Source organism: Octopus bimaculoides, chromosome 1 (genome assembly GCF_046866305.1).
Source record: "Octopus bimaculoides isolate indiv1 chromosome 1, ASM4686630v1, whole genome shotgun sequence".
In the NCBI taxonomy this organism is placed as follows: domain Eukaryota; kingdom Metazoa; phylum Mollusca; class Cephalopoda; order Octopoda; family Octopodidae; genus Octopus; species Octopus bimaculoides.
Window position 1 is genome coordinate 190290012 of NC_142928.1, and position 27242 is coordinate 190317253.

Genomic DNA, 27242 nt, shown 5'->3' on the forward strand with positions numbered 1-27242 from the left:
TGGAGATAAGAAGGAATGAATGAGGGGGTGGTAAATATAATGAATAACAAGTGTTGAGGAATGATGAGTAGGCAAGATAGGTAAGAGAGATTGGGTAGGGTTGAGGAATAGAAGTAGTGACTGGTGGATAGGTGAAGCAGAATGATCTATGAAACATAAGGGTTGAGAGGAGTTAAGGGAGAGTAGGAAATGACTGACAGTGCAGAAAAAAAAGAGACTTGAAGACTAACAGAATTGTAATAATGATACAGCAGACAGGGGAAAGATGAGAGAGAGAAGATGGGAGTATGATGTGGTTGGGTAGGTTACAAAAGTTGGGGAGAAATGTATTATGATGGAGAAGGAGAGATACTTTAGAGATTCAGGAGGATGAGCAATGTAAAATGTGGGTAGAGAGTATATTAACAATGAAGGATTGATGTCAAATGAAATGATTCTGAGTAGTGAGAAAGAGAAGTGATATCAAGGGAAAGTGGACAGAGTAGGCAGGTCCTCCAACATTTAATTACAGTAGTAGAATACTGTGATTAGAGAGATGATAGGTGATGAGGATTTCTTAAGGAGAAAATTGATTGAGGGGCACAATGGTGCATACATACATTGTACTTCTAGAATATCAGATTTAATGAGACAGGGAGGCTTTCTCAAGAACTGCATATCACCTGTCACCTCTGTTTTTTATCATCTCTTCCATGAGGTTCAAGGTCCTGGGATCAACCTTTACCACTTTATATCATGTCTACAAGCTCCACCTCCATTAAACAACTGGTACTTCTTTATACAGCTGTCATTATCATTAAACATCACATGCCCATGCAGAACAGTTTTCTTTTTTGCACACTACACACAATTCCTTTTATGACCAGGTTTTCTTTCAATACATTACTACTTGCACAAACTTACATTGTACATCAAATGGACCGTGCTATCTTAATTGTTTTGCTCTCCTCTCAAATCCTTTGCATTCAAGGTCCTTGTCTCATGTCTCACTACTATGCAACATCACATTATTAACAGAAGCCTCAAACTATCTGCCCTTCACTCTGAGAAAAAAGAAAAACCTTTGTTGCCATAGAAGTAGTAGTTCCCTGAACTTTTTCTAACTTGTTCTTAACTTGGCAACTTTACTTTCAAGTAACCATCTAAAATATCATCTCTTAATACTCTAGAAGTTATATCTTTGGAGGGTTCACACAGTTCCTCTGTGTGTGTGTGTGTGTGTGTGTGTGTGTGTTATTATTGGCATAATGACCTTCCCAAGATACACTAAGATTTGTTTTAATGCATGAATTCTCATCAAGAATCTTGTAAAACCGAATACAAAAATTCCAGAAGTTCATTTTTTGTTTAACTCTACACAACCAAACAGAATCTGAAGAAAAAACCTGCAGTAAGTCCATGGAGAGGTTTTAATAAAAATTATTGCCAAGAATGTGACACATTAAAATTCACCAATTAGTGACTACTATTGTCAATGAAAGCATATATACATACATATATATCAAATTCGATGACTGGCACCCGTGCCAGTGGAGTGCTAACAGCACCATCTGAGTGGGATCACTGCCAGAGCAGCAGTCTCGCTTCCATGCCGGTGGCATGTATAAAGCACTATTTGAGTGCGATCGTTTCCAGCTTCGCATTACTGGCACTCGTGCCGGTGGCATGTGAACAAAACATTGGACTGACTCCTGTGTAGGTCGCATGTAAAAAAACACCATTTGAGCGTGGCCGTTGCCAGTACCACCAGACTGGCCCTCATGCCGGTGACACGTAAAATGCACCCACTACACTCTCGGAGTGGTTGGCATTAGGAAGGGCATCCAGCTGTAGAAACTCTGCCAGATCAAATTGGAGTTTGGTGTAGCCATCTGGTTCGCCAGTCCCCAGTCAAATCGTCCAACCCATGCTAGCATGGAAAGCGGACGTTAAATGATGATGATGATGATGATGATGATGATGAATGTGATACATTAAAATTTACCAATTAGTGACTACTATTGTCAATGAAAGCATATCATCATCATCATCATCGTCGTCATTTAACGTCCGCTTTCCATGCTAGCATAGGTTGGACGATTTGACTGAGGACTGGTGGACCAGGAGGCGACTGAACCAGGAGGCGACATACATATATATATAAAACATTGCTGTTAAATGTTAAAAACACCCAGGTTTCAACAAAACATTCACTCTTTAAACATTAGCTTGTACTATAAACATTGTTCACTTATGCACTGGTATCATTTAAATCTTTGGCACAGATTTAAATAAACTTCTTTTAAAGGGTGACTTCTCTTCACATGTAATATATTGGATTGGTAAATAAGTCAGACATACCAGCAAAGTGTCATTCTTCTCATTTGGTTTTGTTTAAAAAACAAATCCACTAATAAAAGTTAAAGAATTTCTTCATTTTATAGGTAATTATGCATCAATTTATTATTCAGTGAATGCAGAATACATTTGTCTTATTTGAAAATTTTGTTATGAATTTCCTTTTGTAAATATGTTTGTGAATATATTTTGTATGTGCATAGATGTGATTCATATATGTACTTATGTTGTTGTGTGTGTGTGTGTGTGTGTGTGTGTGTGTGCGCGCGTGTGTGTGTATGTGTGTGTGTGTGTGTGCATTAATTTTTGATGGTCTGTGTAAAAGCTAACCAAAGAAGGAGAAATGAAAAGTAAACTTGAACATTGGCAGACATTAAGGAGCCTGTAGGTAGTAATCCTGGCATTAAAACTATCATAGTTCAACCGAGTACCAAGATACAGATAGCAAATTAAATGATTTCTTCTCTGACATAGCCACATTAAATAAGAATGATACAGTATGTATTTGCTGTAGAGAGCAAAAGCTAGTCTTTTGGGTAATATCATGAGACAGGGAAATACTCTGGCTACCAAAGTCTTAAGAGTTTAATGAAAACATTGTTTGTCTAGAAACAAACAACAAACACAGTTTTAATCAGGAAGACTCAAACTTCCTGAAACACAAGGATGTGGTTGATATTCATATCATATAGATATTACACACAGGCAAATATTTTGCTACATACAACTCAGAAATATATACTCATAAATGTGTACAACATTCATAAACAGACACACACGTGCACACACATCATATATATATATATATATATATATATATATATATATATATCTGTGTGTGTGTATATTTATAATATTAATTCACTCACACATACATATATGAGTCTGCGTGAATTAGTTATGAATTAGAAGAGACAAAGTCTTGGAATATTCCATAGTAGTTGCTTCATGTATTTCGGCAAAAGAGACATAAGAAACATTGGAATAATATAGGCATAGGCACGGCTGTTTGGTTAAGAAATTTGCTCCCCAGCCACATAGATTCAGGTCAGTTCCACAGCATGGCACCTTGGGTAAGTATCTTCTACTTTAGCCCCAGACAGCCAAAGACTTGTGAGTGGAAAATACCATATATACTCTGACAACTTGAAAAAAAAAACAGAAAGGATACACTGACTAATGTATTCCTAGATACTTTTGAAAAGCCAGAATGGTTTGAGTTGGAAAACTTTTGGTAAAATTAGATTTCAAAAGATAACAATATCCTTTGAAAATGTTGTGGTATTGAACCTAAAGCCGCATGACTGGGAAGCTAACTTCTCAATTACACAGCCATGCCTGCACCTATAACAGCCATAACAATTAACTTTGGTATTAGGTCATATGGGATTGAATCAGTGATCAGTTGTTGTTGTTGGCACTCCGTCGCTTACGACGACGAGGGTTCCAGTTGATCCAATCAACAGAACAGCCTGCTCGTAAAATTAACGTGCAAGTGGCTGAGCACTCCACAGACACGTGTACCCTTAACGTAGTTCTCGGGGAGATTCAGCGTGACACAGAGTGTGACAATGCTGGCTCTTTGAATTACAGGTACAAAAGAAACAGGAAGTAAGAGTGAGAGAAAGTTGTGGTGAAAGAGTACAGCAGGGTTTGCCACCATCCCCTGTCAGAGCCTCGTGGAGCTTTAGGTGTTTCGCTCAATAAACAGTCACAACGCCCGGTCTGGGAATTGAAACCGCGATCCTATGACCATGAGTCTGCTGCCCTAACCATTGGGCCATTGTGCCTCCCAGTGATCAGTCTATGACTGATAAATATTGTATCAATCCTTGAAAGATAAAAGATCAAGTGAACAGAAGGATTTTAATTAACAATATATGTTCCTAATTAAGGCACAAGTCTAGTTGAGGAAAACTAATAATTTCTACATGGTCAAGGTCACACATTTTGAGGGGTGGCATATTCAGATTAATCTTAATACATAACTATACTTATCTCTTCTAAAGGCAAAGCCAAACTTCTCAAGTTTTATATTTCCACAGGTCAGATATTTTATTATTTTCAGTTAGTATTTTGAATCAGTAAAAGTATATTAAAACTTTTTTTCTCTTCACTATTTCAGATATGTTATGTGTAATCACTGATCATAACACATAACAAAAGAGCTACTAAACTATAAGCAGCAGTTTTCTGTCAAGAAACTGGATAAAATCAAATTTAACATCTAAGAAAATTTAAGAAAAAAAAAAAAAATCTTGTTCAAATAAATAAATAAAAATTCTAATAATTTCAAATTTATTTCACAATTTTTCAGGAAGTGCTGAATATTATTTGTAGTCATAACCTAGTGTTATTGACCTCCTCGGTTCTACTGGACATTAAAACCTATCCTTTAGTTAAATATAAATTTACATTCATCTAAAAAATTCAAAAGGAAAATGTTTCAATATTTCTTTTTAAGGTCACAGTTTGTGATCAACATACAATGCTACTAGTGAAATATGTTTCATATAAAAGTAATATTTCTAAAAAAATTTAACGAAATTTTCATAAACATGCAGGAAATAATTGTCAACAGAAACAATTTATTTGATTAATGCACCAGTTGTTATTTAATATTTCTATAAAGCTGTCATCTAATATTTGTGAGTTTCAAGGAGTGGGAGCTGAAATTTCAATAACTTCTGAAGATTAGATTTTCATCATAACAAAATCATATGAAATGTTCACAAATTTAGTTTATACTTTATCAGGTTTTTTAACTTGTTGCAAGTAATCTGTAGCTAAAGTAAAGAAATTTCTAATTTATTTGTGTATTTTTAATTGTTGGTCTAGTTGTATACAGCACCTAAGTTTACTTCAAATTTCAATAATTATCTGGTAAAATGGGCAACTCTTAAAGAATAATTATCTATATCTTAAATAACCTTTGAATTTGTTTAACTTTTCTTTCCCCGTAAGGTGGATAAATTCTCCAACCCTGTATAAGTCTAAGACTATCTCTCCCTTCTCACTACCTGACAATTGATGTTGACAAGTTTAGATTTCTGAAACTTAGCAGTTCAGCAAAAAATGACAGAATAAGTACCAGGCTTTAGAAAAGAAATAAGTACCCGGGTCGAATCATTCAACTAAAATTCTGCAAGAGAGTGCCCCAGCATGGTCACAGGCCAATGACTGAAACAAGTAAAAGACAGAAGATAAAACTGCAGTGGTTGGTTGCATGAAGGAGAAAATGTGCTTGGAGGGTAATTATTATTGATAGTTCGGTGAGATGTGTTGGTGTAAGTTATAAACAATTAAAAAATAAATAGTCTGAATACAGAGTTCAAAATATCGAAAGAAAGCATGTCGATTTGTATGCATGAGGAATGTGAAGGAAATGATAATGAAATGAGATGGATATAAGACAACTGAGAAAATAAAATTGTTAATCCAATTCAAGAAAGAAATTGATTACATTAAGTTTTGAAAGTTTTGCTGGAGTCAATTACCTTAATTATTTCATGAGTAACAAGGACATTTCTTTAAAGGTGGCATTCATAATGGAAAATAATGCTTTGCATGAAAAAAGAAGATTAAGTGGTTATCAAATTGTAAGTTAAATATTTTTTCTTTAAGGAATTTTGTTGAATATGTAAACAATAACAGAATCATGTTCAGAGCTTGTTACAAAATGAAAATCTCTGGTTGCTGATATTTCATTAACAGCTTTCTCCTCTGTCAATGAGCAATTACTTGAAATATAAGGAACTAATAAATTATTACATCTCTTTCTACATTTGCTCTTGCCTGTACTGGTACCTCATAAAAAGCACCAATGCTAGCATCATGTATAAAGCACCCATGCTGGTGTCACATATAAAAAGTACCTGTGCTGGTACCACATAAAAAGCACCCATTAGGAAGGGCATCCAACTATAGAAACCATACCAAAACAGATAACTGGAGCCTGGTGCAGTTCTCTGGCTCACCAGCTCCAGTCCAAGATGGAAAACAGATGTTAAATAATGATGATGATGATGATGATGATGACATTGTAAGAAACTCATGACATTTTTTTCTTTCTTGTTTAAGCTTATGACTATGGCCAAGATAAAGTTTTAATCTCATGAAGAGAAACTATCACTGTAGTATCAATTCACATTTTAAAGATTTTTTTTTCTTCTTCTGCTCAATAAAAATACAAGACTTCTATTTTTCATAATTATTTTCCCACTAAAATACATAGGTTTAAGTCATATAAAGCCGGGAGAAGAAAGCTACTGGAAATACTACAGCTCAAACAACAATAGTAGATAAGATAAGCTGGTTGTGAATAGCAAAATGTTAAGCTAAGTACAAATTATATATTTTAGTAATCGTTTTCAAACCATTCCTGTCTTCCGAGTCAGATTAATGCTGATTTCTAAAGGTATTGCCTTCTACAGAGGAAGAACTGAATATGGTATTTAATAGAGGATGCAGTATTTAGAAATAGAGAAGAGAGTCAAGTTTTAAATTAAAGTAGTATGCAATTAGAAAGTTCAAAGGAGCAGTGGTGGTTTCAGTAGTGGCAGGAGAGAGAGAAGTCTAGGACCCCTGTTGTGTGTGAAGTTATAGATTGTTAGTGAGTTAAGGCAGCATCTTCACTTTGGATACATCTTACTTCATCTGTATATGTGTGTTCCATCCCACCGGTAAGGGCAGTATTTTACCATAAACTGTGTCTCTGTTATGCAGACACTTTGTAGTTGTTCAAATCTAAATTATTTCACGGGTCTCAGGGAGTAAAAATCATACTTCAGAATATAAATAAATTCACAATTTAATTTTTGTCAGGCATAAGGTGGGTTTGGTGAGTATTTGTAAACTTGGGAAACACAGGAGTAATCTACGTGATAAAATAGACTTTAAAACATTTAAAACATTTTTTTATCCATTTTTTCACATTGCTCTTCTTTACATTTAAAATATTTTAATTAAACATTTATAAAAATCATGATCATTATCATCATCGTTGTTTAACGTCTGCTTTCCATGCTGGCATGGGTCAGATGGTTTGACGGAGGACTAGGGAGCCAGAAGGATGCGCCAGGCTCCAATCTGATTTAGCAGAGTTTCTACAGCTGGATACCCTTCCTAATGCCAACCACTCTGAGAGTGTAGTGGGTGCTTTTATGTGCCACTGGCATGAGGGCCAGTCAGGTGGTACTGGCAACGTCCATGCTTAAAAGGTGTTTTTTACATGCCACCTGCACAGGAGCCAGTCCAGTGGCACTGGCAACGACCACGCTCGAATGTTGTTTTTCCCGTGCCACCGGCACATGTGCCAGTTTAGGCAACACTGGCAATGACCATGCTCAAATGGTGCTTTTTATGTGCCACCAGCACGGGAGCCAGTAACTGACCCTGACAATAATCATGCTCGGATGGTGCTTTTATCGTTCCACTGGCCTGAGTGCCAATCAGGCGGTACCGTCATCACCCACATCAGTGATTTTGATTTTACTTGCTTCATACTGGCTTTATTCCTTGCAAGCTTACGCATGTCCTCAGCAGTCATGGCCCATGTTTCACTGCCATGTAGCATGGCTGTTAGTACACATGTGTCATACAGTTTACCTTTTACTCTGAGCGAGAAGCCCTTTGTCACCAGCAGAGGTAGGAGCTCTCTGAACTTTGCCCAGGATATTCTTATTCTAGCAGCTATACTTTCAGAGCATCCACCCCCCCCACTACTGACTTGGTTACCAAGGTAATGGAAGCTATCAACTACTAGTAGTTTTTCTCCCTAGAATGTGACAGAAGCTGTTCTCTGTGCATTTTCACTGTTTATTGCTCCTGAGCATTTGCTACACACAAAAACTGTCTTCCCAGTTAGCATTCCTTTGATATGGCTGCACCTCATATGTGTCCATAGCTTACACTTGGTACATCTTATGGAATTTCTACCTACACGTTTCCCATAGATTGAGCAGGGCCATCTACCTGAAGGAATTTGTGATTTGTCTGCCTTCCTACTTATTAAGACTTTGGTTTTAGCTAAGTTGACTCTAAGGCCCTTCGATTCTAATCCTTGCTTCCACACCTGAAACAACGTCTCTAGTTCTGATAGTGACTCAGCAATTAGAGCAAGGTCATCAGCATAGAGGAGCTCCTAGGGGCATCCTATCTTGAATTCCTTTGTTATTGCCTGGAGAACTATAAAAATATAAATACATAAAGCCATTACCAATTTAATTTTAGCTTCTAGACCAGTCCAACATTTCACTCATTAAACTAATGTATACATTCCTATGTATCCATGAACACTGCATACATGCATTATACTGTGTAACCTTTGACAATGAATATACTTGCTTTAAACAATGTTGATAACAATAGCTGTACTATAAGACAGTGACTTTAACAATTCATACACAAGTCTTAAAATAACCTAAACTGTTATATAGACAAATTACAAAGAAATAAATTGCCTTTTCTGCTTAATACAAATTTAACTGCAACTTTCTGAAATTCACTTCTTATCCATGTTTTTCCTGCAGCAAAATACAACTATATTGTAATGTCTGCAAAGATCACAGACACAGCTCCTACCTCCAGACTAAAATAATAATAATAAAAATAATATCAGTGAAAAACCTACTATTACATGAATTAAAAAATATAATTCAAAAAATCTAATTAGAGATAAATCAATGCAGCTCAAACATAAATCAAAATGTAGTAAGGTTTCTTGCAGTAAATACAATTTTTGTAAAATTCTACCAAAGGCAATTTTTGCTCCATGTGACTGTCTCATGATGCACCATGCCTATTTTATAGGGGTCAGTAATTGCAGAGCTTCAAACCAAACTCTGAAAAATTCATGACTTTCTTGGTAATGATACAGCAGAGGTTTTCCATTGGCTTCTGCTGGTTGATTTAAAATCTAGTCTGTGAATTACCTGCTCTTCTGAGTTTACCCTCAAGGGACGAAATCTATTTGACCCTTAGGCAGAGAGACTGGTTCATGTGATATCAAAGTATGTCTAGGAACCAGCTCTACTCTCATCCATATCTTGTATGCTTTAGCCACAAGATCATCTTTTATTAGTGTTTATGTGATCTCAAAGTATGTCCATACACCTGCATCCCAGTGTCCCGTACGTCTAGAAGCCAGCTCTCCTCCATATTCTGTATGCCTTAGCTACAAGACCATCTTTTATTATTGTTCATGTGATATCAAAATACGTCTATACACCTGCATGCCAGTGTGATGTACGTCTAGATGCCAGCTCTCCTCCATATCCTGTATGCCTTAGCTACAGCACCATCTTTCATTATTTATACCATACCTGAGACCTTTGACAGTTACTATTACCCCAAGCCAAAGCAGACCTGAGAAAAGTGGTGACTAAGGGGTAACTCTGCATTCCCCAAAACTCCTGATCACCCAAGCTGGAGCTTCGCCACTGGATTCCTTGTTAATTTTGAGGATGGAAGTTCAGGTTTAATTCTCACATTATTGAAACATTAGAAAGATATTGAAGGACAATGTGAAAGATGGAATGTGGAGATTAGAAAAAAATATTTTACAGGATTCTTTAAATTACTTGAATAGCAGTAACATCCTCTTGACTTATATAGTTATATATAGGAAGGAAGGAAGGACATATTAGACAATGTAGCCCTACCTAGATATACAAAAATATGAGACTGTCATGGATAGAACGTCTTTGGTTACAGGTCTGCTGAATGAGGACTGACTGATTAAACAACAGAATGATGTCACATCTCCTACTATAAAAAGAGGAATTAAATATCACAATATTCCAGAAGCCATACAGAGATTCTGCTCACATAAACTTTGATTTAAAATAGGAGTTGCATAATATTGATTGGGCCAATGAAGAACTTTGCATAATAATTCAATCTGCTAGATAGAGGAGTAAAATGTCCTTCAATTCACACCCTAACTTCTTAAAATAAGAAGTAAAACATTGGACAATGTCACCCATGAGACGGGGAAAATATGAGATAATCATGGAGCTAAATTACTCAATAAAACCTGACCTAGGGTTAAACAACAGCTACTGATTTTTAACTTTGGCACAAAACCATAAATGTGCAAAAATAAAAATCAATTTAAATTCTCCCAGCCCCATTATATTACTGGTACTATTTATTGAAGTGAAGAAAATCTAAATGAAGAAAGGTGAACTATAGAACTAGAAAACATGTCACCTTCTTATTTTATCCTGCCATCTTAAAAAGAAGGACACATTGGCTAACGTATACTAGCTGAGATAAATGTCAGGATGGTCATGGTTAGGATGCATTTGATCATAACTTTGTTCAATTGTGACTATTCTTGGGCCAAGCAACAACATATTATATTTAAAACAGCATAAGCAATAACCATTAGCCAAAATGCAAAAATTAATAAAGCCAGAACAGAAATTACAACCCATACAAAACTGGTTTCACTGCACCAAGCAGTCAATAACGAGTACAAACCATCTAATAAACAGCTAAAACTAATAGCTATAAACTGAAGCACATTCAATCTATATAGCAAGGAGTGAACTAATCAAAATGATTTCTATGGCAAAACACCGATCCTCTTGCCATCAATATAAATTGCAAGTTCTGCCTTGCATTAAATCCATAAATTTATAAATAACCAAACAGCACACTTCATTACACATTAATTCATTTCAACTTTAACAGGTCAAAAATTACCAGAAAGACTATAAAGTCGAGTCTTTGATAACTTTTAAATAAAGTATATTCAATGCAGTGCGAGAGGAGAAAATGAGGAAAAAAAAAAAGATAAAATTAATTTAAACTTTTCCATATAGAATTTTTATTTTTGGAGCAGAAAATATTTTTGTATGACAGTTTTCATCATGCAACTATCATCATAGCAAATTCTTTATTCATTTACAGCTTTCGACATGAAATATTTTTATTCTTTTGTTGTTGTTATTTTTATATCTGAAAATTCTTTCCTTAGTATTTATTTTGTATTCGAAAAATACCTCTATCCTCACAAACATTTTTCTTAAATACATTTCATTTTCCATTTTCTTGTAAAATGTATTTTCTGATAATGCATATATTTTTATGCTAGAATAGATTTTTCTTTCAATGAGGTTCTTTAGTTGTTAAAATAATTTTGTCCTGCACTGCTAAGTCATAAATAACATAACCAACTAATACAATGCACACCAAAAATTATTGCATCTCTAAAAATATATTAGTTGTTGTTATGTGACTTAGCAAACTATAGCCATATCAAGGAGAGTAATCTGTTAATTTTGTGAAGGAGTGATTGTTCATAGATAAGAACATAATTCTTACGCTAATCTGAGAAATACATACAAAATATATCATAACAGAGCAATATTCTTTCTTCAGGATTCCTGAATCCTTCTCTCTCTCTCTCTCTCTCTCTCTCTCTCTCTCTCTCTCTCTCATTAGCAACTGATAAAGGAATAAGTATTTTCTTGCTCTGAAGAAGAAACCTAATTCTATCAATGCTTTAGTTGTGATGTTATAACAGACCATCAGGGATTGTCATAAACTAGAATTTGTAGTGGTTTAAGGGTGGAGGGAATAACTATGCTATCCGTGTCTAGAGAGAATATAGTGTCATACTACCATTGCTTTGTTATTTGTAATGATTTTCTGTGTGCACTTAAAAGAAACTAGCTTGCTATACCCCAACTGCAAGGTACCAAGCTGTTTTCTCATAACAGTTGCATGTGGTAAGTTAAATCATAAAAGGTGGTATTAAGAAAAGAGGAATTGATAAAATTAAGATATACAAGTTCAGCATAAAGTCAAGATGGTTGCTAGAGGAGGTATTGTCTTGCTTTGGAGCTCTGGAGAAGCAATCAAGCAATCAGGTAGCTGGCAGAGATTACAAGCAAGCCATTGTAAAGGAAGGAAAATAAGGGAGCACCGCAGGTAAAAAATTTCTAAATTGTAAAGGAGGGATAAAAGAAAGAAATGCATGTATTCTAGTTTTCAGAGGATATTAGCAATGGCAGATAACTGGGACATGTTAGTGGATGAGAAATGGAAGCAGATAGATAATGCTAGTAGAAATGGTGAACACAGCCTTGAGACTCAAATTATTTCTTGAGCTACATTTCCTAATAGTTAGATTGCTTTGTTTTCTCATATTTCGTGTCAATATTGATATGAAGTCAATTATCAAACACAGTCATTTGTCCTTCTCAGTTAACTAAAAAACACTTCTTGGTACATTCTACAATTTCATTTATCATCCAGTGAGGGTAAGTTATTATACAATATTATCTAAATTTGAGTACAAACATGTATTTGATTATGGTGATGAATACAAATAAGACGGAAAGTTTGTTAAAAAAAAATAATGCAAAATTATATGTTAACTTTAAATTGCCAGACGAAAATGAAAATAAAACTTTTCCAATTTGGATATTAGAGGCCTTTACTTTGCAGGCTGTAGTTTTTGGTTTAAAGTATTTTTGATGGCAAAATTTAGTACATGAAAAGCTGCACTACCAAAACTAAACAAAATCGATACTGAAATATAAATAAATATCAAATAAAAAGAAAAGGTTATCAATCACAAGAGAGGAAAATGAATGACATGAGATTTGATAAATGATATTTCATTTCTAATGAATAACATGATAATTTTAGTCTTAATAGTGGTTAATTATCAAGATTTTGTTTAAAAACCAAAACTTCACTGAATTCCTTTTGTTGACTTCTTTCAAAGCAGCCAAGTCACTTTGGCTCATGTTAGAGCCATCAATCTAAATATTTGGTCATATCAAGTAGAAATATAACAAGAACAACAAAGTTTACTGCAGCAATATATATGATACTAAATGAGTAATAACAATTTTTTTCTGGATGCACAATAAAAGTTCATTGACTGTTTTTTTTTTTACAGCAACAACAACATATCTATGATTTACCTTTACAATATGTCATAAAAGTGAACAGTGTTTACATAAGTATGAAGCAAAAATAGAATGCATTATTTGATAACTGAAATATAAGCGTAGTATGGAGAGACTTGTATTAATAGAAAGATGGATGTGGAATTTCAAGATGCTAAGTTCAAAAACCTAATGTCAGAATCTGACATTTACTACCAAAATATAGAAAATAGATGTGTAATCAATAGCTAAGTTAGTATTAAAATATTTAATACAATGAGAATCAAACAGCTAAGTATAGATAATTATGAAGTAAAGGAAAACAATAGTCTTTTGTCTGACAAGTATGGGAGATAACTCTAGACATATTTTTGCCTTATCCTGATCTCAACAGGTAGTAGATTGGTTGAACATTAGAGCAGACAAAATACTTTGAAATAACTAACCCTGGTATTTTAAATTCTGCCAAGGTTACCTTTGCCATTCAATTTCTCAAGGTTCATTAAAATAAAGCACCAGTCAAGTGTTGATGTTGATTTTATTTAACTGATACTGAAGTTTTACAAGTTTTTTTCAAGTAAGTAACTATGGTTGAGAATCCTCAATGGACAATATTTCGGAATGCTTGCATTTTAAAAGCAGACAAGAGTATAAGTCCTAATGGCCAGAATATTCCTGTGTAGACACAATGACTTCAAAGGTAATGAAATTCCAAGTTTTAATAAATTTGAAAAACACTGTGTCTAATACAAACTAGGAGAAGAACTGAAGATTTGAAACACAGTACACTAAGTTTATTTAATTTAAAGCTACATCATATCTTTTAAGTTCTAGCAAAAATATTTAAATTCCTCTTAGAAGTAAATACACTATAATTTTTATATATCTAATACTTTTTCTTCAAATAAGGGAATGTATCTGTTAGTCCATTGAAATGCTGAATATTAATAATAACTTTCCTACCAAATACATTCTAAATTACAATTTTACTATACAATATCTAATTACCTTTCTCTCTTAACTATAGCTTTAAATATTATAAAAAACTTCTATTTATTAATATTTTATAAGGTGGCGAGCTAGCAGAAACATTAGCACGCTGGGTGAAATGCTTAGTGGTATTTCGTCTGTCTTTACATTCTGAGTTCAAATTCCACCGAGGTTGATTTTGGCTTTCATCCTTTTGGGGGTCGATAAATTAAGTACCAGCTGCATACTGAGGTTGATTTAATCAACTGACTCCCTCCCCCCAAATTTCTGGTCTTGTGCCTAGAGTAGAAAAGAATATTTTATATTTTATATCATATCCTAAATCAAGTATGTTTATTCCCATTATTGTACTTAAATGACTACTTTATGTCCCTTAACACCTATAGCAGTATATTTTTCAAATACATCATAGTATTATAGTAAGATTTCATTCAATAATAACCCCCCACCCAGTACTTCCGCATCCTACCGTTCCTAAAAAAAAATTATTGTTTCCGTTGTTTAGATATTTGAAAATATGGTCCTCACAATCTTATTTGTTATTTACCACCACTACGTAAGAAATTTCACCCTGATGAAATTTAGATATGCTGTGGGGCTCTTTTATATCTAACATGGTTCGAATTCTGATGATCCAAAGCAATTGTTCACAATTGAAACATGTAGGCATCTTTTTTGATTATTTCTAATGTTGATTCTGTTACTTTAAATCTTATTTGTATTACATTATACGATGTTTAATTTTATTTGTATCACGATGAATACATAAGTATCCACTATATTTCTTCTCCATTTCCTTATATTTACTTAACAATATCAATATATATATTAGAAAAAATAATAAGGTACTCAGATATCTGGATGGTTGTACATTTACAGATTTTTATTAATATGTCACATGTTTTTATAAATTAGCGCTTGCATCTATTCTTGTAGATTCTCCTGATTTGGAGATTCAACAAGACTAGATGCAAGCGCTAATTTATGAAAACATGTGACATATTAATAAAAATCTGTAAATGTACAACCATCCAGATCTCTGAGTACCTTATTATTTTTTCTAATATATAATTCCTGTACATCACTTCCATACCTTCTTATATATATATATATATATATATATAACATTAGGCCAGTGAGGTACTTATGAGATGATAATGTAAATGTGAGTATGAACTAACAAGGCATTATTATTAGTATTAGTACAGAGTAGTGGATTGACAGAAACTTTCGAATATCAGATGTGTTGAAGTAGTTGTATGCTGTCAACTTAATGTGACAGTCCCCTGAAGGGAATAATACTACTGTTGGTTAGACCTAGGAAGCTGCACCGCTTCCTGTCGGCCTTGACACATTTCCTGTGTCCTTATGTTTACAAGGGGGAGACAAGCACCTCCACCCAGCTAAGCCTGCATCCAGAGACATGTTTCTGAGTCTTTGCTCATCATCTTTGCAGGCTTAGCTGGGTGGAGGTGCTTGTCTCCCCCTTGTAAACATAAGGACACAGGAAATGTGTCAAGGCCTACAGGAAGCGGTGCAGCTTCCTAGGTCTAACCAACAGTAGTATTATTCCCTTCAGGGGACTGTCACATTAAGTTGACAGCATACAACTACTTCATCATATCACTACTGCATAAATCTCTCTCAGAGATTTAGAAATGTATTATTTCTAAATCAGATGTGTTGTACTTTTTCTGGCTCTTTACAATTTAGCTTAAAAATCCCATTGAGGGTCTACTTTGCCAGCCATCCTTCTTAGGTAACGGAGGTGGGATGAAATATAATACTTGTCAAATGCTGGGGCAATTTCATCAACTAACTCCTTTCCCACCAAATCTTTGGCTTTGCTCTTATTTGGAAATTATTAATAATAATAATAGCATCTTTTATTCTTTATTTGTTTGTCATTGGACTCTGGCCATGCTGGGGCACTGAAAGAAACCCAAGCCGGCATGGAAAGCGAACGTTAAACAAAATGAATCAACCCCAGTACTTTTTCTATTTTTAAAGCTTGACACTTATTCTATTAGTATCTTTTGCTGAACTGCTAAGTAAGTTGTGGAAATGTGAACACACCAACACTGGCTATTGAGGGATGGTGGGGGTTAAACAGACACAAACACACACACACACAACAGGCTTCTTTCAGTTTCCACTAGCCAGATCTACTTACAAGGCTTTGATTGACCTGAAGCTATAGTAGAAGATAACTGTCCATAGTGCTACACAGTGGGACTGAACCTAGAATCGTGTGGACTTCTTACTGCACACCCATGCCTGTACCTTAGTGAAAAACAATTTTTTAACTGAGTCTTTGAAATTCTTTGTACCACATTCCTAGAAATAATCTCTGTAAATTCATTTCCCTCCAAGCTTTTTATAAACCACAGTTGCATTTCAGAATACAGAAATACATTTTTGATATACAGAAGACACTTTAAGTAAGAAGTATTTAGTCTCTAAATCAACCAGATTTGAATGTCACGAAGGACCCGCTCCAGTTTTATTTATTGTATACACTTTGGTTATATTGCACTGTCTCAGATACTGTTAAGTGTGAAAAATCTATGGAAGCAGTACATAACTATGATGTTAATGAAACAAATTAACAATGTCATACTGGAGAACAATATATATTGTGTATTATAATTTCCCAGACTATTAGTCTCTACAGATATATATTTATATCTATCTATACAGCATACTTTGATTGGTCTGACCTTCTGATGATGGTTGAAGATTGAACAGATTGAAACATAGTGTAGATATAAATATTGTAAATATACTCTTTATAGATGAGGTTAACATCTGAAACATTTGAATATTTACTTTGGCTTTAAGAAACCTTAATTTTGAACCAAATAATTCAAAATGAGAAGTAAATTGAAAATGCCACCAAAAATATGATGGCATTTATTACTTTATATCACAGTTGGTAAACAATTGTGTTATTGGTTGCCAATTTTCAATAGGCCAATCAGGTGTTCATTGCATTTCTTATGGTGACAATTATAATAGAGTGTCTGTAATTTGATGCAAATATTGTTACAGACTTTGTTCAAAGAGCTGGGTTTTCTTCTTTGTTTTGTTGATGTTTACATCTTTTGCTGATAAACACTGATGAAAGATATACAGGATATAAGGGGTATTTAAAAATACTTTATCAGTAAATATTACTCTCCTCAATTAAACAATTAAATTTTGCTTTTTTTTTTTTTCAGCTCCATGGCTGATAAAATACTAGTACATGAAATGAAAAGACATGCAGTCATTGTTGAGAACACATTGATTTAGAAATTTCAAGATCTTATATACACAAAGTTCAGATGGAATTGGAAGCCTCTGGCAGGAATTTTTCAATGGCATCAAAGAAAAAAAAAAGAACACATTCTTAACTTTTGGACATTATAAGGTTACTACAATTCATCCAACAGGTTCAAAGCATTATTCATGATGATGATCTCAGAAAATTAATGAAGACCTTCACCAAAGAAGAACTTTAGGTGTCAGAATGGACTAGCAGAACTGTGCTGCACTAGGACATTTGATAGGAGTCATATGTACTAAGGAGAGGCCTATTCATGTCTGTAAAGACGCAGAAAAATCATTTGATTCATGCCAAGCGGTTACTTGACAAGGTTAAAAAAAGACTTCATAAACATGGCATACTTTTATTCTTTTCTGATGAGAAAAACTTTGACCAAGACCAAAAGTCTAACTGGAGAAATGACAGATGGTTATGTGCAGATCCTTATGTCCCTAGAGTGATGCTTACTAAGCTTCCAGAAACTGTAATGGTTTTTAGGGGTGGTGAGCAATGAAGATCAGGTAATACCACCTGACATCTTTGCACAGGGTATTAGAATTAATGCTGCTGGATGTATTAAAGTGCTGGTAATTATTAATTTCTGGATGGGTGAAATACCAAGTGTGAAGGGCCATAGCACCTTCTCATAAAGCACTAATAAACAAAAATGAATGTTAGACAATCTTTAAGATCATGTAACACTAACACCAGATTTATGGCGACCAAATTTGCTATATTAAAATCTCATAGACTACTACTTTTGGAGCATTGTTGAAAAGGAGACTAATGAACAATTTCACAACACCATAGCCTCAATGAAGGCTGCCATTGCCCAATTAATGAATGGCTACATAACAAGGCCTCGTCATTGATTCTGGTCCAACATTGAATCAGTCATCAAAGTGGAAGATGGATTCATAAAATAATCTTATAAAAAAGTTTATTAAGAATCTGTGCACAAATTTTTATTAAAATACATTTAGTTTTTGTTAGATTAGAGTCATTTTATTGAATTAAGACCCTGTACATATAAACACATACACAATGAACTTCTATACACTTTCAATCTACCAAGTCCCCTACCCCCACAATAGTTATGGATACCCTAATGCTATCATAGAAGACAGTTGCTTAAGGTGTAGTAATAAACCCAGAATCATGTGTCTGTGAAGTAAACTCCTGACCCACATTATCTTGCCTCAAATACTTAGTATGTGCTGTGATATCCATCATTTTCCTATTTATATACTAACAATGCTTTATATAAACTACAAATGTTATGACAATATTTCCTAATAATGTATTAGCTAACAAAAATTGATCATATGGCAAAATTTTAATTCCATGAAGTTAATTACTAATTAATTTCAGCTTGTATCAAGCTCAGATTTTAAGCTTGATTTATTTTTACATCTTGCGATTATAGTTTAGTTTGAGCTGCTTGACTTTTGATTAAATCTTAAAGTTCTACACCACCAATATCTACATCTTCTACAGAAATCCTAAACTGCATGAGACCATATTTTAAACAGGGCTGTTGTTTAAGGGTCAAAAACTGAAACTAAGCACTCTTCTGAGTGAGAAATAAAGTTTAAGATCATGTTAGAAAGAATTTCTCAAAAGACTTCCTGTCTGTATTATATATGTGCTTGTTTTTTGCATTTTATGAAATATATTTCTCTAGATTTTGGCTACTAATTAATTATTTATTTATTTAATAATTCTAAATAAGGAAATCAATACCAAAGAACTGTTATCTTCTAAATATATGTGAAAACACATGTAGTCAACATAAATCTATCCAGCTTATCTGGGCAAGTTAAAGGGCATGAAAACAGACAATAAAAATCAAGAAGTGAAAACCATATTCACAATATACACCAACAATAACTATGCAGTATAAGAAAATTTCATCTAAATTCATGATTATAGTTATATTTTTATGATTTTATACTGAACTAATTTAATTTTATCAAAATCTTCAGTTTTGAACAGGACTGGGAAATCTACACAGAGACAGCTCCACAGGACTAAGAGTTAAACACTTTTCTTTTTGTTTAAGGAAAGACTTAACAAAATATTAGATTCATGGATAATGGTTGGTAATGAAACTGATGAAAAGAAAAAAAGGATGAAAAGAAATATAAAAATATGACAGTAAGAAGTGAGACATGATAAAGTGGATATGAGAATATGAACTAAGCGTATAAAGAAACAGGTGATGCAATAGAAGTGGCTTTTGTTGGAAATGCATGCATATTTCATTGCAATGAATATTATTTCCTCTTACATCTTCCTGGAATTATGAATTCAGTAGAATATAAAAAAAGAAAACAATATGGATTCAATATTGGGAGTTTATATTCATACACACACACACATACACACACACACACATATATACACACACACACACACATATATATACACACACACATACATACACACACGCATAAATATATATATACACATATATACATGCATACACACACACATAAACACAAGCATAGATAAACTTGAGTAACTTCTTTGGTGTAAATATTTCCAAACAATAGAAACATTTATTGGTTTTAATGCACTTTTATCTCTTCTAACATGCATTAGACAATACATCAAAACATCAGCTTCAGTTTTTATTTTCTACTTGGCTTCAAAATTTCTTCAAGTAGGTTGTAAAGAATAATATATTTCCTCAATTTCCCATAAGATGTATCATAACCTTGTAGTATGCAACAGTAATAAACTATTTTTGATATTTTCCTCATGGTAAGGAAAATATGGAAACTTATTCTTATTCTTTGTGAACCTAAACAGGTATGGGTATCATGTTATGCATATAGGGATCATAGTGAAACCTATTCTGAATTGGAAGCTAACCCATTCAATGCAAGAAAACAAGAAGTTAAACCTGTGGTTTGCAGTGGGAGCTGAACAAAACACTACCATCTTTCGAAGGATTCATTAGTTTTACATTGTTTACAGCAGTGACCTGTACCTATTTTGTTTTTCTACGATCCCTTTTGATCGAATTTGTACCTCCCCACCCTTTTTTTCCTTCTCTTTCCAAATAGAAAAGCTCTACTTTGTATTTTGTCCCCTCTGTGTCCAGCCTTGTGTGGCTAATAAAGAAACGTATAAATAGTTAAAGTACACAAACTTCTCTTTGGCTAATAATAGTCAAAAGCCCAAATGATCCAACCAGGTTTGATAACCATACAATGTCAGCCTAAACACAGATATACACATACACACACATTTTAATTCATATGCCAGTGAGTTTGTGTGTTTGTATGTGTAACACTAACCAAAGATTTTGTGTTTCATCATACACAACATTAAATGCAGCTCATGCAAAATGATTTGGACATTTTAATAAACACTTGTTCTTTAAAATTCAAAATTGTAATGTAATTTGATGGTTCCATTAAAGTTGAATAATACAAGAAATACCTTGAGAACTGAATGTCTTCCCTTAAACTAAGCAATTAACTTTTGAGTAAGACGAGCATGAAAGTTGATCAGTCAAATAACTGTAGCAATTCTGCACCAGATATCATTTATCTAATATAGTGACCACTTAATATTCCGCATATACAAGTAGGCTTATAAATCAGATGCAAGGTCTGGTAGTTTAGAGCTGACATGATGTTCAACAACTAAAATATCCTAATTACATTTGAGAAAATTATTGAAATAACTCTTTAAAATGAAAAATTAAATTTACTAAATTTAATATGAATTATATCTAAACAGAATAAAACAAGATAACACAAAAATTTACATCAAAAATGTCTAAATATTCTTAAGATTTAATCATTTTTCCTTAACCATAAATAAAAAGAAATTTCTTTAAATAATCCAGAGTCTATTGAACACAATTCTTGACATAAAATATACATTAAAACAAAACAAAAAAAAAAATAGCAGCAGATAAAACTTAAAGTTGCATCCTCAGATGAATGCTCCTTGACATTGTCTATATTATTATCATCATTTGTTCTTATATTCAGCAGGTTGAAATATCATTTGAATGTTAAATCTTTTACTATGGTTCACTAAAAAAAACAAAGAAATGTCTATTTAAAATTTTTAACCACCAAGGCTCAGTTCTCATCACCCACCTCCTGTTTATCCTAGTCCTCCAATTCAACACCAGCTGTCCCTGGGAACTCCTCCTCACTAATGACCTTATTCTTATAGCTGAATCCCTACCTGACCTAGAGAAGAAATTTCAGGTGTTGACACAAGGTCTGGAATTTAAAAGCTTTAGGGTTAATTTAGCAAAAGTAGGAAAACAGACAAATCACAAATTCCTTCAGGGAGATGGCCCTGCTCGATATGTAAGAAGGGTGTTCATAGAAACTCTATACATTGTATCCAGTGCAAGATTTGGACACGAGGTGCAGCAGTATCAAAGGAAGGCTAATGGAGAATATAGTCTTTGTGCATGGCAAATGTGAAGGTACAATAAGCACTAAAAATACGCAGACAATAAGCATTCTTAAATGCTCGGCTGGATCATTAGAAGTAGTGGATAGCTTTTGTTACCTAGCGGGCCAAGTTAGCAGTGGGGTGGGAGTACTGAAAGTGTATTTGCTAGGAAACGAATGAACTGGGTGAAGTTCAGAAAGCTTTTACCCTTGTTGGTAACTAAGGCCTCTCCCTCAGACTGAAAGGCTGATTGTATGATGCCGGTGTATGCACAGTTATGCTACATGGCAGTCAAATATAGGCATTGACTACAGAGGGCTTGCAAAGGCTTGAAAGAAATGAAGCTAGCATGCTCCACTGGATGGGTAATGTCAGCAAGCATGCATGACAGAGTGTGAACGATTTAAGAGGAAAACTGGGTATAAATGGCATCAGATATTGTGTACAAGAGAGAAGGCTGCACTGGTTTAGTCATGTGATGCATATGGACGAGGACAGCTTCATACTGAAGTGCCAAGCTCTAATTGTGGAGGGTACCTGTGGAAGGAGTAGACCCAGAAAGACAAGGGATGAAATGGAGAGAAAGGATCTTCAGACACTGGGCCTCACTGAGGAAATGACAAGGTATTGGGAGATGTGGTGATTTGCTGTACTTGATAAGAAACATCAAGCTAAATAAAATCACTGTCTTCCACACATACCCGCTTAACCTTTCAGGTGCTGGTGACACTATAAAAGCACCCGTGCTGGTACTGCATTAACACACCCATGTCAGTGCTGTGTAAATGCACCTGTAATGGTAACATGTAAAAAGCACCCAACACACTGTTAAGTGGCTGGCATTAGGAAGGGCATCCAGCCATAGAAACCATGTCACAACAGGCAGTTAGAGTTTGGACAGCTCTCTGCTAGCCAGCTCCATGTCAAACCATCTAATACATGCCAGCATGGAGAGTGGACATTAGACAATGATGATAATGACAACTATTGTCATGAATAAATTCTAATATGTATTCATGTATGTTATCTGACAAATAAACGGAACAACTGTAACCATTAAGACAATATTTACCAAGACTTTAGACACCATGCGGGTTGTTTTAAAGCTTAAGTTACATGCTTAAATATTGTGAATTGAATCAGTGCAATCAGAACTGTAAATTTACTGACCTATAAATGATGTTCTCTTTCATTTATAGAGGCTAAGGGTCTTAATTAGCAAAATATGATGCAATCCACATGTCTTGTTACCATGAAAAATGATTCTCAGCTTACTGTGTAAAGTGGTTGGTGCTAGAAAGGGTACCCAACCATAGAGACAATACCTAAAAAAACATTTGTGCATGATACATTCCTCCAACTCTATCAAATCACCCAACTCATTCCAACATGGAAACTGGATATTAAATGGTGATGATGATGATGATTAAATACTTTTGCAGAAATATAGTGTGAATACACAAAAATAAAGAAAATGTCTCAGCTAGTGAAAACTTATGCATAAACTCAACATCAGATACTTGAGGCAATCATTTAGATAGATTGTTTAAATTTTAAATGGCTGTGATTATTCTTGTCTCTTTATTTAGAACATAGGTAGAGACAAATTTTAAAGAGAAAACTGATGAATGTACAGACATGACTGCAGAGTTAAAAAGTTTGTTTTCTAACCAGGTGGTTCCACGGTTCATGCCACTGTTTAGTATATTGGGAGGAAGCGTCTTCTACCATAACTGCAGATTGAAATATATATTGAGAATTTAGTAAATGTAAAATGTGCGGGAACCTGTAGAATACACAAAGTCATTCAGGAAGGTGTAACATCCAAGGACTGGCATAGCAGCATAATTGTTAGCTGCTGCAAGGGTAAGGGTGATGCTTTAGATACAAGCAATTATAGAGGTATCGAACTTATGGACCAGGTGATGAGAATTACAGAGAGAATTATAGCCCAATTAATTAGGAGTAGGATTAAGCAAGATGAAATGTAATTTGGCTTTGTCCAGGGGAGAAGTACTACTGACACTATTTTCACAGTCAGGCAATTTCAAGACAAATACTTAGCTAAGAATAAGCCATTATATTTGGCATTCATTGATTTACAGAAAGCCTGCTGTGTGATATGGTGGGCTCCACGGAGGCTAGGGATAGACATTTAAATATACATATGAATTTAGTCCTTCCAAATTCTGTTACGAATGAGGACCCCAAAAGATGCCACTGTCGAAAAAACCATATGGATATCTTATTTCTTTCATGCATTTGCTTTTGTTATTCTGATTCTGTTCAAATCCTATTAGATTTCTTTGGCTCCCAAACATAACATGACAGTGAAGTCATTTGATCACATTACAAAATGAGTGAGTGTGCATATTAAGTCTACTCTTAAATTTATTCATAGTTATTCTTATACAGGATTTTACTGAGTCAGGTGTTTTAACAGAACACTTACATGCTAACTATATTAAGACATATTTTTCATCCGCCAAGTATTCAAATTGTCTGGACCCCTAATCAGTTACCAATACTATTATAACATGTCTTATATTTGAATGTACTATAATCCCAGTGTAGCTTCTTGTTAAATATAATAATCTCACTGAATTCTTACAAATGATATTGTGATAACTATTATAAGGTGAGAAATGTTTAGCTATCAATGAGAAAAAATCCCTTACTATGAGTGTAGTATCTGCCTTGCTGAAGAGTAGTTAGAAGTATGTTATAAGTCTATGTTCATTTCTGTTTGTATAATACTTCATCTCTATTATTAATATAATAACCTTGTCCACAAATCTACTCCTAAAGCAACATTATGATATACTGGATAGCATCAAAAAATGTTCTTGTTTGTAGAAATGCCTGAAATCCTCACAAATATGCTGGTAAATTGTTTTTGATGTTTCAAGAGTGTTTAAAGGATTTTACTAATGTCACTTAAAGTTTTGAGTTTATGGAAAGGATAATAGTTCTATGGAAAGATTAAGAGTAATATCTCAAAAATCAACAGTCTGCTCTATGTTTATCTACATCAACATGGAAATGAAAACTGGTACATTTAAACAGAAATACTTTCCATAATCAATGTCCAACTAAGTTATCACTTTTTACATCAATGGTCACTTTGATTTTCATATCTTATAAGAACGATGAAATAAGTAGCAGACAAAACACTAGGACTAACATAATAAAGTAAACACCTTGCATGTGACAATCCAGCATGACCACACCCTATAACTGATACATTCGAAATATGCAAAAAAAAAAAAAGAAAGAAAGAAAGAAAAAAACTGAATATGAACATAGAGATTGAGTTAAATCTGTTTGCATAAAAAATTTCCAGTATATGAATCTTTCTGATGTTCAAAATTATAGACTCAGCAAGGAAATAATTTTAAAACAACTGCAATAGAAAAAGAAAGAAAACAAAACAAATAAATTATTGTTATAGTTACTGTAACAATATGAAATGATAGTTCACAAAGCTTATATTAAAAAAATAAAAAATAAACATTCTTTGTTTTGGAAAACTGCCCCCCACTATTCAATTGTAATTATTTCATATAAAAATTTACAAAACACTATTAAATTTAGCAATCAATTCATTCATTAATGTTTTCAAACATTATATAGTTGCTGTTTCTGACCTGCTGTTTAGTTGCCATAATAACAGGGAAGTGTATTTGTTGTTAAGTTTCATTAAGTTTATTGATTTTTAACACCCAAAAATCGATTTTATACAAGTTTCATTTTATTGCATAGAAAATAGTTTTGGTGCAGTAAAACAAATAACCAAGAATTTGTTTTTTATCTTTTAAATTTTTCTTAATTGTTGCAATTCATGCACTTGTTTTAGCTATCCTAAATTGTTACAAATTCACAAAACTGTAAATTTATTTAATTCTCTTCCAATTTTTAGATCTGGTAGAGTTCAGATGATGCTAACTTGTGATTTCTTACATTCAGGATCAATATCAATAAATAAATGAAAAGTCAATACTGCCAGTATATTGGGGTGCAATTGCAATCTGAGCAGGTATGTAAGTACTATTCACTATATTAACTAATTGAAAAGGAAATATAAACATCGATTTGGGATATTATGAATGTAAGATAACTGCCAAGAGAGAAAAGAAAACTGTGATGCATGCAGAAAATTGTGAACCCTATAACTTGTAAAGGATTTGAAAGGTTTTAATTCTGTTGTCCAAAAGGGGATGGAGTAGACAATTGTTTCCTTAATAGATACAGTGAGTATGTCCTTTTGTTATTCATGGAGACATAATTATCACATCTACAGTGGAGTTTTCTTCTCTTTCTTCTTTTTATGCAGTCACTGTTCATAGGGACAGTGTAGGTTCTGAGTTGTATGTGAATGACAATGTATGAGGGGAAACTAGGAAAGACTGAAGAGTAGCATCATCTGTGTAGGAGTAAGCATTAAATAGGGGTCGATAGAAATCTGGTTATTTAATGTACAGGAGAAAGTGTAGGGGGTACATAACTGAATCATATGGTATACCAGACTTGATAGAAAGTACATCTGTAAAAGCTCCAGCAGTACAATTTCGGTTGATGCTGACAAATAGATTCTGATCTGAAAGCCAAGAAACAAAGGAACCAATTGCTTCTCTGCAGTTCAGTATCATAAAAAAGTTACACACACACACACACACAAATAGTAACTTTAGTACAAAGTACATAGAATAGCTGCAAGTTTCTATATTATATAATAGTGATTGTCTTGACATCAATTTTATCCAAGTGACAGAAAACACTTTTTAAATGATAAAATTCTGAATTAATTAGGAATATTTCAAGCTTTAGCTTGCTGTGTATTGATAAAATTTTGTCAAATGGGTTTTATACTTTCTTTAGCAGCCATTCATTACTTAATATATTGTGAAAGGTGTTATCATTCATTGTTTAATTCATAATCTGACTAACCCAGAGTATTTGAAAAGTTACAGATTACTTACATCATTTCAGATTCATTACATCTATATTTATCTTTCACTTACCAGAGATAAGACTGACTATTTTTCTCTATGACTGATAGCAAATTAATGCTTAACTATGGTGTTAATTGACCTTAATAATTTTCAAAGTTGATTAATTGATAATTTAATTTTCTGCAAATACTTTTCATCAGCTGAGATGAAGGAATTATAGCCAGAAGGTAAGAAAACACTTGCAATTGATCTCAACCAAGTAGATTTCAAGCAAAGATGTATTGGAATAAATTTTAACCAGACTGATAGAAATAAGAG